This window comes from Pholis gunnellus (assembly GCF_910591455.1).
Source record: "Pholis gunnellus genome assembly, chromosome: 4".
NCBI lineage: Eukaryota > Metazoa > Chordata > Actinopteri > Perciformes > Pholidae > Pholis > Pholis gunnellus.
Window position 1 is genome coordinate 2,224,427 of NC_136530.1, and position 12,766 is coordinate 2,237,192.

At 47.8% G+C, this 12,766-nt stretch overlaps 1 protein-coding gene across 2 annotated transcripts in view; it reads right to left on the reverse strand.

Annotated features, from left to right (window-relative positions):
- Positions 1 to 12,766, reverse strand: part of lnx1 (ligand of numb-protein X 1) — a 33,477-nt gene that overhangs the window by 14,908 nt on the left and 5,803 nt on the right. The gene's annotated exons all lie outside the window — the stretch shown is intronic.

A 12,766-nucleotide genomic window follows, 5' to 3' on the forward strand; every position in this document is an offset into this window, starting at 1 on the left:
CCGACGTATTTTACATCGTAGAACAGAACGTTAAACACCGACCTGATCTCAGACATCTAAACAAACACATATCGTCTAAAGACGAGGGAACCGGACGTGAAACATGCTGATTCATTCCTGCATTACAGTGAATGAGAACGGCCTGTTTACTCATCTCTGCTCAATGACCATTTCTTTAATTGAATGTTTGTAAAGAAATAAAGAACAAAAATGAAATAAAAATCTTACAAATTCTAAGAAAAGCCAGGAAATCACTCTCTCTTCTTGTTTCCCATATTTCCCATCATGCTCATTCTTGTAGTAAAGATAAACAACGCTCAGAAAACAGTCGTTAAAAGTCCCGAAATGTTTTATGGACGCCGGCTTCACATCGACATCTAATCCGGCTGATTCAAGGGGTGAAGCTCCCGAGCGTCGGTCCATAACAGCTTTTGGCAAACAAGACGCGTCGAGCTCGCTTTCCACCGGACTGAGCAGAGTAAACAAACACACGGCGCTCTGGGGAAGCACCTGAGACACACACACACACACACACACACACACACACACACACACACGCACACACACCAACTGAATCTATGGAAATAAAGGCTAGGATTAAACATTTTTTCCATGATTAGATTAGTATGTCAATTACTCCTCTATCACACACTTGGGCCAAATGCCAAACACATAAAGTTTATAGTTTTATTGGGAGAGACAGACAGACAGACAGACAGAGAGATAAAGACAGAGTAATCCAGTTAATGATGAACTAGAGGAGTGTTAATCAGAGGATGCGCTGGTGTGTTGATTGGATCCGCCTGCTATGAGGGGTAATCCCATCTGAGCGGGGGAGGGGGGGGGTCCTCTGCCGTGGGAGGACGTGTCGGCCGCGGCTCGTTTCCAAAGACAGATTTGCTTAAGTGGAAGTGGGAGGCGAGGCTTAGCTGGGTGTGACTTCTTTAACAGCCGTTGGGAGACGACAGAAAGCAAAAGTGAACTCGTGACTCGTAAATCCCGTCTTTGTGTTTTCCGCTGTGCTCCTGTGCGGTTGAGCGGCGGCGGCCCGACCGGTTTTTTTGGCACGCCCGACGCATCTGTGTGTGCTTTTTTACGAGCGCTGTGTCAGTCCTGGCAGCCCAAACTCTTGAGGCATGGCTTTTTTTTTTTTTTTTCAGCCAATCGATACGTACGATCATCAGCGGGGCCCTGACCTCATGATCGGGCTGGAAGGACGTTCGTGTGTGTTTGGTTTCTACCTCGTGGACGCAGAAGAAGAAGAAGAAGAGCACAGCTGGACCTCAGTAACTCACCTTACATGTGAAACACTCTGTATATACATTTAAAGAAGAGTAATACAGACACTCTGCACTATAGGCCGCTGCCCCACATTGCTCCCGGCACCTGTTATACGTCCATATATTTCTGCCACACAAGCCCCGTGGCGGTGTCCTGGTTGTCTCTACCTCCAACGTGCCGCGGGACAACCGGCTAAAACACACAGCAAGAGCAGCGCTCACGTGACAGATTAACTGGACGCTGTCGGTTTCACTCTGCAGGCCAATATGGATCCTACAGATCAGCTGCTGCAGACCAGAGGCTGGAGAAAATGATCCATGTTTAACAAGTCGTACCTCAAAAGACGTTTACATTATATATTTGTATTTTTATATATTCGATATATTTAATTATTGTTGTTACAGTCAGAACGTGCTTTGGTGTCACAGACTGTATCTAAGACGTGGACGTAGTTGTCCTGACGTCACTCGTTGGTTTTGAAGCATTGAGTTCAGCATTTTGGCCGTCGCCATCTTGTGTTTTTGCAACCAGTGAACAGGAAGTGACCATATGTGGACTGAGGAGGAGTGACGTAGAGACACCTGTCAATCACTGTGTAGCCCCGCCCCCTAAAGCATACCTAGCATTGAAGGCACTTCAGTATTGGCTTCACTGTTTTGAACCGTAGGTTGCGTAGTGTGTTTTCTTGTGTGCGCTCAGACACAATGAAGCTAATCGAGTTGAAAACATCGGAAACTAACTAGCGCAAATGTATTCGACCGACAAAGAACCGGATGAACCTGAACCAAAAACGCTAATCTGTGAAGCATTGGAGACGTATATTCTTTGACATGAATACACGTCACATTTCATCACTAAGCTTCCGTTTACCTGAGTATCTGCTCCAATTACTACAATCATAAGGTGACTAAAAACAGCAACCGTATCTTCAATTTCAGCAACCAAAATCTGATGCCCACGTTTTAGAAGTTACTGTTGAGCCCCGACGCAACTTCAGCGACATGGCTCAGGAAGTAGGGCACTTGATATCAATTATTCACACATAAGAGAATACATATTGTATATTTGAGTTTAATAAAAGGCTTTTGTTATAGAACCCGGTCTCTTAAAGCGTCTCTGCGCGTTGACATGAATACACGTTCTCTCTGCTGGTGACTCGGCCTGAGCCTCATCTGAGAGGACGGCTCTGCAGAAGTGAAACACACGCTGACCTGCTGCTCACTTCTCATCATGAATAAATCAACGCATTCATAATTCATCCGCGTATTCACACGTGCACCGTGCGCTCTTCAATTATACATCATCCGGTGTGTGTTTTGGTGTGAGTGTAGGTTTTTTTTCACGCGTATTTGTGTCATTTGAAGCGTAATGTGAGGTTTACACGTCTGGTGTTTTGTTTGTGAACGTCCTCTTCGTGCGGCCTCGCCCCACGTTTCCTCTCACGTTTGATTGCGTTTGTTTGTAGATTTCCGATGCACATTAAATGCTCCCGTGATGGATATTACTGCATATTGTAAATCCCTGCTTTAAAGTTATCTGCTGTTCAGAGATATGTGTTCAGGAAGGAAGGATGATTTGTAATCTTCCTTCCTTTCCTTCCTCGTGTTTCTGGCCCTGCTCGTCTCAGTGAGAGAGTGAGAGCGGCCTCGCCACAGAACAGGGATTAATATTTAATCCAAACAAAAAGTCTAATTAGCGACGCCGGCCCACACGCTTCAAACCGCCACGAGGCCGAAGAGGCTACCTCTGACTCCAGACGGACCCGACGTAAACAGACGACTCGTGCTGTCGGGCGAGTTAATCCTGTTAGAATGTTAGAATGCGTCCGTGCCGAAAAGATGTCTGGAGCTCGGTGATCAAACGCCTCCGAGAGGAGCGCTGAAGGGACGGAAGCTAAGCTAATCACAGCGTTTAAGACATCGCAGCGGAAAAGGCCCCAAAAAATGAACGTGGGTTCATCATTACAGCTTTACAGCGCTGCACTGTGATCACCAGGGGAGGCCGTGTGGGTCCAACCAGTCTGTCCACTAATATATCTTATATATATATATATATATATATATAATTATCTATATTATTAAAAAACAGATGAAAATTTGATTGTGGAATAAAAACCACGGTGGCTGTCTGCCTCGCGCAGACTGAATGTTTCGTCACTTTCATTGACTGAATGTTACATTTTACATCATTCTAATGGAATGAGGACTAATTCATGCACGCTCCGAGCACAGAGACGTTTTGTTTGCTTTGCAATAATTGCGTACAAACAAAATATACAGAAAAGAAGTGTTAACAGAAAAGCGCCATAAACCAACAGAGGAGCAATGCTGTGAACTGTGAACTCACTAAAGTAAGTAAAGCAACTAAGAAAGAAGTCAAGACTTAAACTGAGTTTGGAGAAACGAAGGTTGAATCAGACTGGAGACGTAACTTAAAGCTCGAGGTGGTAATCTTGATAAAGTAGCTACATTTGGAAAATGATCCTCGAATCACAGCTTAGTGTTGACAACTCGTCTCCAATGAAAGCAGCGAGCAGCACTGAATCCAGAGAGAAAGTCTCTGACAGCTCGTCTCATCAGGCCTTACTCCAAAGCCACGCCCCCAAAATGATCGCTGGAAACATAAACTACCAACATGGCTGCTGTTAAGATAGCAGTCAGGTAGACAGGCAGGTTAGCTTTCTGTCAGGATGTAACGAACATGTCTTCAAAAATATCTAAATTGTTTGTGTGGATTACCAGCCCCGCCTTTAAAAGATGGGTGAGCAGTACTTTGCTGTCTTCTGACGTTTTGCTTTTTCCCAAAAATACAGAATCAAACCGTTTCAACCTTTCATGAAGAATATTCAAACGTCATTGCGTCATCCCTCGTGTGTGTGTGTGTGTGTTAGCAGGAAGAAATGACAATCTAGGAGCTCTCCTGTGTGTGTGTGTGTGTGTGTGTGTGTGTGTGTGTGTGTGTGTGTGTGTGTGTGTGTGTGTGTGTGTGTGTGTGTGTGTGTGTGTGTGTGTGTGTGTGTACCACTGCTGCTGCTCTTTTAATGGCCGGTGCTGACAAGAGCAGAACTGCAGTCACCACATTAAGCGTTTCATCACAGAGAAACATCCTCCCGTGTAAACCCTGCGTACAGCCAATAACGTCCGCACACGAGCCTCCGCTCACTTACGTGCGAGTAAGACGGATCGCAGCCACTCTCTGGTAACCCACGCGGTTATAAACCCACTGTAGTAATCACATTAAAGTGGAAGAAATCAGGAATAGAAAGGAGGGGACGAGGGGAGAGAGAGAGAGAAAGGAGCCGAGTCGGGCAGAGAGGCGGCGGCAAAGCGCCGGAGGCTTGCTCCTGTCAACAGTGTGGATAAAGACAAATGGAGTGCTCACTGCTCTCCAGCCGGGCAGAAAAACACCACGTCCGCGTTCGTCTGCTCCCCTGTTCTCTCCGCCTGTGATGTCATAATCAGAATACAACAACTCACTGTCACAAGCACAGAAAACGTCCTTGCTGAATCAGCAAAAAGCCCCTCAAACAGGCCGACCTCGCCGAGGCGATCCACATAAACGGGCGTGCATCACCGTATGCACGACCAGATGGGGGAGGCAGGAGCAGGAAGTGACCTTATACCCTCCTGTCTCCTCTCATCTCCTCTCTGCTGCACCTCCATCCTCCCCGGTCCGCCCGGTGTATCACCAGACGGAGGGATTTCATGTCCTCTCTCCTCTCCTCTGGCATCCAACACGGGCTCTCCGAGCTAAAGCCACCGCTCGGCGGAGGAAAAGCCACACAATGAAATGAGGGGATTTGCACGGCGCTCCATTGTTCCATGTATTCATGCAGCATAATGGGACATTTCGCTCAGACTGGAGAGAGAGAGAGAGAGAGAGAGAGAGAGAGAGAGAGAGAGAGAGAGAGAGAGAGAGAGAGAGAGGAGCTGGAGCACCCGAGCTCGGGGGGGGATCAGAGAGCCACGGCTTCACACGGAGCTGCTGGATGTCGTCGACATTAACTCCCACACAAAAGAGGCTCCGAGAGGCCGACACGGAGCAGGAGACGCAGCTCAGAGGGAGAACAAAGACGTGACAGCACAGCCACAGTGTGTTTGGGATTTCTGCACATCATTGCAGTTTGTATGAGAAAGTTCAGTTTAGTTTGATAAAAGCAGAGAACAGAACATTAAAACACAAAGGGCCTCCTGTTCTAGTTCCTCTCCTGACTCCTGAACTAGCTGCAGCCTTCGTGTGGCTCAGTGAGTTACGTCATCACGTTTTTCTGGTGAAAGCAATTTTAAAGTTTTTGGACGATTAATTCATAAACTAAGAGTTTAACAACAGGATAAAGAATCGTTGACGCTGATGTCTCTGATGTGACTTTTTAGTTTGAAGTTGTTTTTTTAAGTCTGTTATTTGTGGTAAAACTGTTATTTTTTATACATGAAGGTTAAATAAATAATAGCTCATGTAAATGGATGATTGTGTGCTGTTTAGCTTCTAAAATGTGAGGATTTGCTGATTTTCTCTGTTTTGTATCACTATAAGCAATACAAAGACGTCGCCTTGAGCTCTGTGTATTCACGACGGGGACTTCTCACCGTTCTCAACATATTTGAATTCAAAAACAGTCGACTGACCAGCCGAAGACGACGACGGCTCTCGTGTTGACACGCTCCAACCAGAGGTTTGTTTCCACGGTGTCACAACTCAACGGTGACGTAACCGCTGATGAAATACCGATCGTAAAAAGGAAAAAGGCGGCGAAGAGAAGCACCGACAGGTGTGTGTCCTCGAGGCGTCGAGGATTATGTGCACATAAAAAAAGGCTTTGAACGGACGCGATTGGCGGTCGCAGAGCGGCCAGCTATGAATATTTAATGCTGAGGTGAAAGTCTACTCCACAAACAAAACACAGCGTGGTTACAAGCTGAACGGGACTCTCTCTCTCCCTCACACACACACACACACACACACACACACACACACACACACACACACACACACACACACACGGCGTGTAAAGAGTAAAACTGTGGCTCAAATGAAGACAGTAGTCACATGCAGCTAGAGAGAGAGAGAGAGAGAGAGAGAGAGCTGCAGTGCTGTAGCGTCCAAACTGTCCTGGACGGCTCAAAGCTCTACCTGCTGGCTCTGCTGCATCCCAGCGACACAACAGCCAGTGAGCAAGGCATCAGGAGGAGATTCTGTTTCACACCTCTTAAAGTGACGATGGAGACGTAAACACACAGATGGCCGATGGAAGAAGACACAATGACACACAAACAGCTGCATGGACCGGTGATGGATGGGGGTGGTGGGGTGGAGGGGGGGGGGGGGGGGGCTGAGTGTCGTACTCACAGCTCAGAGTAGAGGATGTGCAGGTTGCCCAAATTGTCAGTGTAGTTGGCCGGGCTGAGCCAGGGCAGCACCAGCAGCAGCAGAGCCTTCATGGTCACCGCTCGTCTCTGTGCCGACGCTCTCTCTCTCCTCTTGTGTTCCCCCCTCCTCCTCCTCCTCCTCCTCCTCCTCCTCCTCCCCCTCCTCCACCACCACCACCTCCGATTCTCCGAACCCGGCCGTGCTGACCCCCCCCCTCCTCCCAACCCCCGACCCCCCCTCGCCTGCCTTCCTTCTGCCAGAGGCGGATCTCAGATCAGGAGTAATCCTTCACTTCCCACCTCTTTTCTTTCCCTCTGGTTCCTCTCTCTCTCTGGTTCTCTCTCTCTCTATACCTCCGGGTCTGCGTGAGCTCCTCGGTTTCCTCCTCCTCCTCCTCCTCTTCCTCTTCCTCAGGCCGGCTGCCCGCTCATCTCAGCTGCAGAGGCAAACGGGCCGGTTGCCAGAGGTTGAAGACAGGAGGAAGAGGAAAAAGCGGCGGCGGCGGTGGCGGCAGTAGCAGGTGCGGAGCAGAAGTCCCGTTGTGGCACACAGGAGGATAAGGAGGAAGTGCAAGAAGAAGAAGAAGAAGAAGAAGAGGAGAAGGGAGGAGGACCCGTGCAAAGGTGGCACATTTGGAATACAATTTGAGATGTACAGCGCTTTAATCTGCTCCGGGCTCTGGCTAGTTGTAAGAGGATTTGCGCTCGTGTGTGTGCATGTCCGTCTCCGTCAGTGTGTGTGTGCTGTGTGTGTGTGTGTGTGTCAGCGAGAACAGCGCAGGCTGTGACTTATACTGCAGCAGAAACCACTGAAGGGGGGGGGGATGGAGCAGACCAAACAGAGACAGAAAAGGGGGAGGGGGGGGGGGGGGGAGGTACCTGGTGCTACTCTGATTGGCTCACACACGAACACACACTCAGACACACACATGTTTGCAACCTCTGCATTCCCCCCCCCCCCCCCCGCCTACAGTATGTTGGTCCATGGAGGGGGAGGATAGAGAGGGGGGGGGGGTTGTTCCCTCCGAGCCCTCCCCCCTCCTCTCCAACGATGGACTGATCCCTGTGCAGCAGATTGGTCTGATCGCTCGAAAGACTCTGCCGACATGTGTGAACAAAAACAAATAAAAATAAATAAAAAGAGAGAGAGAGAGAGAGAGAGAGAGAGAGAGAGAGAGAGAGAGAGAGAGAGAGAGAGAGAGAGAGAGAATGACCAAAACACACAAATCTAAATGATCTGCGGTGACGGAGGCTCGTTAGTGATATGAAAGAGACAGACGGGAAACAAGAAGATCTGGAATAATTCTTTAAAGAAGATCCGTCTAAGTGAGCATTTCATTCATTTATTCATTCATTCAATTTCAGAATACAAAGAGAGATAAGGGAGGACAGGTGGAACACAATAACAAAGGTTAAAGGTGGATCACACCAAACACAAAGAAAACCTTTTCAATGCAAAGACTCTGAGCGACATCAATACATTTGAAATGTGTGTGACTGTGTTGCAAAAGCCAATCAGGGTTGAGCTCCTCCTCCTGATGTTGTTGTTGTTGTTGTTGTTGAGTCAGAAATGGAGGGAAAATAAATCCTGTATCTGTGGTCACTGTGGAGACTGAATTAAACTCCATGTACATGAATGTATGTGTAGAAACAATAACGTCGCTGCTGCATTTGTGTTGATGGAGCAGCTACGGTGTTAGCATAGCGTTAGCATAGCGTAGCACCGATCGATCCAAACATCCAAAAGTGGTTTCCGTTTATTATGATTAAAATCACAGCAAAAATCTGTATATTTGGTGTTCGTGCGACGGCGTCCACGACGTATCTGGGATTGTGCGACATGAACCAAAGCAGCTAAATGAGTTTTCATGAAACGGTGTTGGTTTCTACGTGGAGGTGAGTTTGGTGTGAACACACCATCGATCATCACCACCTGATTCAATAGTTCATGCAGGGATCTCAGGAAGAGGGAGGAGAGGATGGAGAGGATGGAGAGGGAGGAGAGGGAGGAGAGGATGAGAGGGATGAGAGGGAGGAGAGGGATGAGAGGGAGGAGAGGGAGGAGAGGGAGGAGAGGATGAGAGGGATGAGAGGGAGGAGAGGGAGGAGAGGATGGAGAGGGAGGAAAGGGAGGAGAGGGAGGAGAGGATGGAGAGGGAGGAGAGGGAGGAGAGGATGAGAGGGATGAGAGGGAGGAGAGGGAGGAGAGGGAGGAGAGGATGAGAGGGATGAGAGGGAGGAGAGGGAGGAGAGGGAGGAGAGGATGGAGAGGGAGGAAAGGGAGGAGAGGGAGGAGAGGATGGAGAGGGAGGAGAGGATGAGAGGGATGAGAGGGAGGAGAGGGATGAGAGGGAGGAGAGGGAGGAGAGGGAGGAGAGGATGAGAGGGATGAGAGGGAGGAGAGGGAGGAGAGGATGGAGAGGGAGGAAAGGGAGGAGAGGGAGGAGAGGATGGAGAGGGAGGAGAGGGAGGAGAGGATGAGAGGGATGAGAGGGAGGAGAGGGAGGAGAGGGAGGAGAGGATGAGAGGGATGAGAGGGAGGAGAGGGAGGAGAGGGAGGAGAGGTGTGCGTTGACGGACTGTGACCGACCTGAAGGCGCTGAATACAGGAAGCTCGATGCCTTTAAAGGCGGTTTGAGGTCGTGAACTGTATTCAGCTCTTCCCGTCTTTGTTTTGTCGTAAACTCAAAGAGAACTTTGAACGTTAAATACTGCAGATAATCTCATTTTCATCCCTTCCCAGTGATGTTTATGTAGATGTTTTTATTTTAAGTAGAGTCATGTCGATTTTATTCATAAAGCTCATATTTTAATCCTGCTTCTTTTCCTCCCCCTCTTTCCCTTTCCTTGTTTTGCCTCTTTACCTTTTTTTCCCGCCGTTATCCGATTTTCACAGCGCTCAGTTGTCTGCTCCCCTCGAGAAAGACACTTAGCTGCTGTAAATACCCCGTCTGCCTGAATATTTGGCTGAATCTACTGTGTGTGTGTGTGTGTGTGTGTGTTTGTGTGCGTTAATGCATGCGTGCGTGCATACTGAGTTGTCCCGCGGTACTTGAACGGCGCGCACACAGCGACAAGACCACAGGGCACGCAGGAAATGGAAATGTAATTGGATTGTGACAGGATGCAGTTTGTGAACAGAAACCAGTTCTAAACCCCCACAGGAGCCGTTTCATACACTCGCACATCGACTCACCAAAAACACCGTCGTCTCACACACACACACACACACACACACACACACACACTCTCCCCTCCATTATTCCTCTTGGTAGCAGCAGCAGCCAATACGTTCTACTGATGGGGTAGAAACCAATCTGTGTGTACATTCATGGAACAGCTGCTACAGAAAAGGTGTCTGTTGATGCTTTGATGCACCGCGAGACTTTGCAGACACGACGGTCCATTTTCAAATAAGAACAGCGTTGAATCTGTCGTACCGGAGGCTTCAGAATGAGCCGACGAGTCATAACCACGACATACGAATAGGCATAAATGTGTGATTTCACACATATTTAAATGACTATGTAGCCAATAGACTACTATTACGAAACCTATTTACAAGACAGGAGGGAGAGGCAATGACAGCCGCACTCCTGAGTCACGTTTAAATCACAGCTTACACCGAAGCACGGCTGACTGGAAAGATCAAATAATAAGAATCTCCTTTATTAGTCCCACAGTGAGGTCATTTTGCAGCAAGGTCACACACACACACACACACACACACACACACACACACACGTAACTGCCACATTTAAAACGTACAGAATGCAACTATGGTAACTGCCAGGAACTCATTTCTTTTCCCCCGATATTCACACAAGCTGTGAAAAAGAATGCAGCGCACTTGAAAACAAGTAGTTTCAGGCACAAAACAAGCAGGAAGAAAAAAAAAGAAAATACCATCACGCTCAAGGCTGAACATCAGTAAAACACACACATGCAGCTCTGGGTAAATTCATTTGACTAACACAAAAAATATGAGAGCGAGAGGCATTCAGAGCAGGAAATGAAACCCTCCTTAAAGCAGCACATGCAGCTACAGGTTTAGTCTGAGCGAGTCCCGACAGGACCGAGACCGGAAACACCGCCGATCAGACGTGGGGAGATTTAGTTCTTGATTGTGCCGGTTGTGACCAGAATGACAACTCCTCCCAACCAAAGGCCAATAAAGGTCAGGGATGATTACATGAGTATGAAATCAGCTCGAGGCCAGATGGCGTGGCTGTCTCAGTCATTACAACTCCTGACCCGCTGCCAGATTCTGGGGTACAGGCCAGAGACAGCGAGCGCTGCCATCACATAACACCCACTGAGAGATGTAATCAGTGGAGCAGAGCTCCACCAGAGCTGGACGTCCAAACACAGAACAGGTTTCATTCTCGTCATATTTAAACTGGAAACACCTCTTTTAAACCAGCGAGTGCTGACTCAGCTTTGTCATGCTGTTGCGTACAAAGAGTCACATCTTGAAGTCTATGAGAAAATGACTCCATTTAGAGTCAAACAGACCATAAAGCAGGGGATGCTTTAGGGGCGGGGCTACACAGTGATTGACAGGTCTCTACCAGAGACGTATACGGCGTCTCTACGTCGCTCCTCCTCAGTTCAGATATGGTCACTTCCTGTTCACTGGATGCAAAAAAAGCCAAGATGGTCGACGCCGAACTTGAAGCTTCAAACCAATACTAGAACAACAATAATAACCAGCTTGATGGATGGAATACAGTCACAATCACTGGACCACAGTGGAATAAGTGAAGAGAACAGAAATGTTGAAACGGTGTGTTTCAATCTCTCGTTCACTTCCTCCCACACATGCGGACTCGTCCCTCTGGACGCGGCCTCTCACCTCCACAGATAACACCTCCTAACTACGGCGGAGCAGCCGGATCCTTCTGGGAGTCGGCCTCACGTCTCCACACCTCCTCCTGACACTCACGCTGCACAAAGGAAGAAGACAATGGAGCCGTGTGGAGGGAAAAAGGACAGAGGGAAGGAATGAGGTAGAAGAGAAAGGAAGGAGAAACAGAGGAGATGGGTGCATGTGGGCGGCGGGATAATAAGACGGAGAGAAGGAGCAGGAGAAAAAGACTACAACTTTATTTAGAGTTTTCTAAATGAATCGGAAACACTCTGTGTGTGTGTGTGTGTGTGTGTGTGAGATTATTATCCCAGAGGCCTTTGGGCTGAGGGAGTGTTAATGAGCATTAATGAAAACGGATCCAGAAACCAAAGCTCTGTCTCTTAATGATATATAAACAGAGGAGCCGGGCCTGCTTTAGATGAAAGCCCGGTTAGAGGAAGAACTCTCTCCTCCGGGAGGAGCGTGGGAAACCCGGAGCCTGTTTACTGCACTGTTGTTTTTACCAGATAGCCAGTGTAAATACCAGAGAAATGCTAATTAAAGAATAAAAAGTATGCACTGATTATATCTGACTTTCTTTAACGGAAAATACAGTTATAGGAAGCGATGCGCCCCGAAACTTAAAAAGACGGAGTATTGATGCGGTCCAGAGTCATCGGTTCTGCTGTCGGTACTTCCTTAATTCCTGACTAATTCCAAACATCCTCTCTTTGTCTCTCTGTCTCTTTATCTCTTTGTCTCTCTGTCTCTCTGTCTCTTTGTCTCTTTGTCTCTTTGTCTCCTCTCAGCACAGCGTGAGACTCGCATCATGATCAGAGAGAAGGAAACATTGCAGAACTCTGGTCGTCTCAAACACAATGAAACCTTCACAAGTAAGTTCATCACAACATGTGACCAACAAGCAGAACATCAGTCTGTTGGTGGAGCAGCCGTCAGGTAACGGTGGTGACGTCATACGGTAGTGATGTCATACGGTGGTGATGTCATACGGTAGTGATGTCATACGGTAGTGATGTCATACGGTAGTGATGTCATACGTTAGTGATGTCATACGGTAGTAATGTCATATGTTAGTGATGTCATACGGTAGTGATGTCATACGTTAGTGATGTCATACGGTAGTGATGTCATACGTTAGTGATGTCATACGGTAGTAATGTCATACGTTAGTGATGTCATACGGTAGTGATGTCATACGGTAGTGATGTCATACGGTAGTAATGTCATACGATAGTAATGTCATATGTTA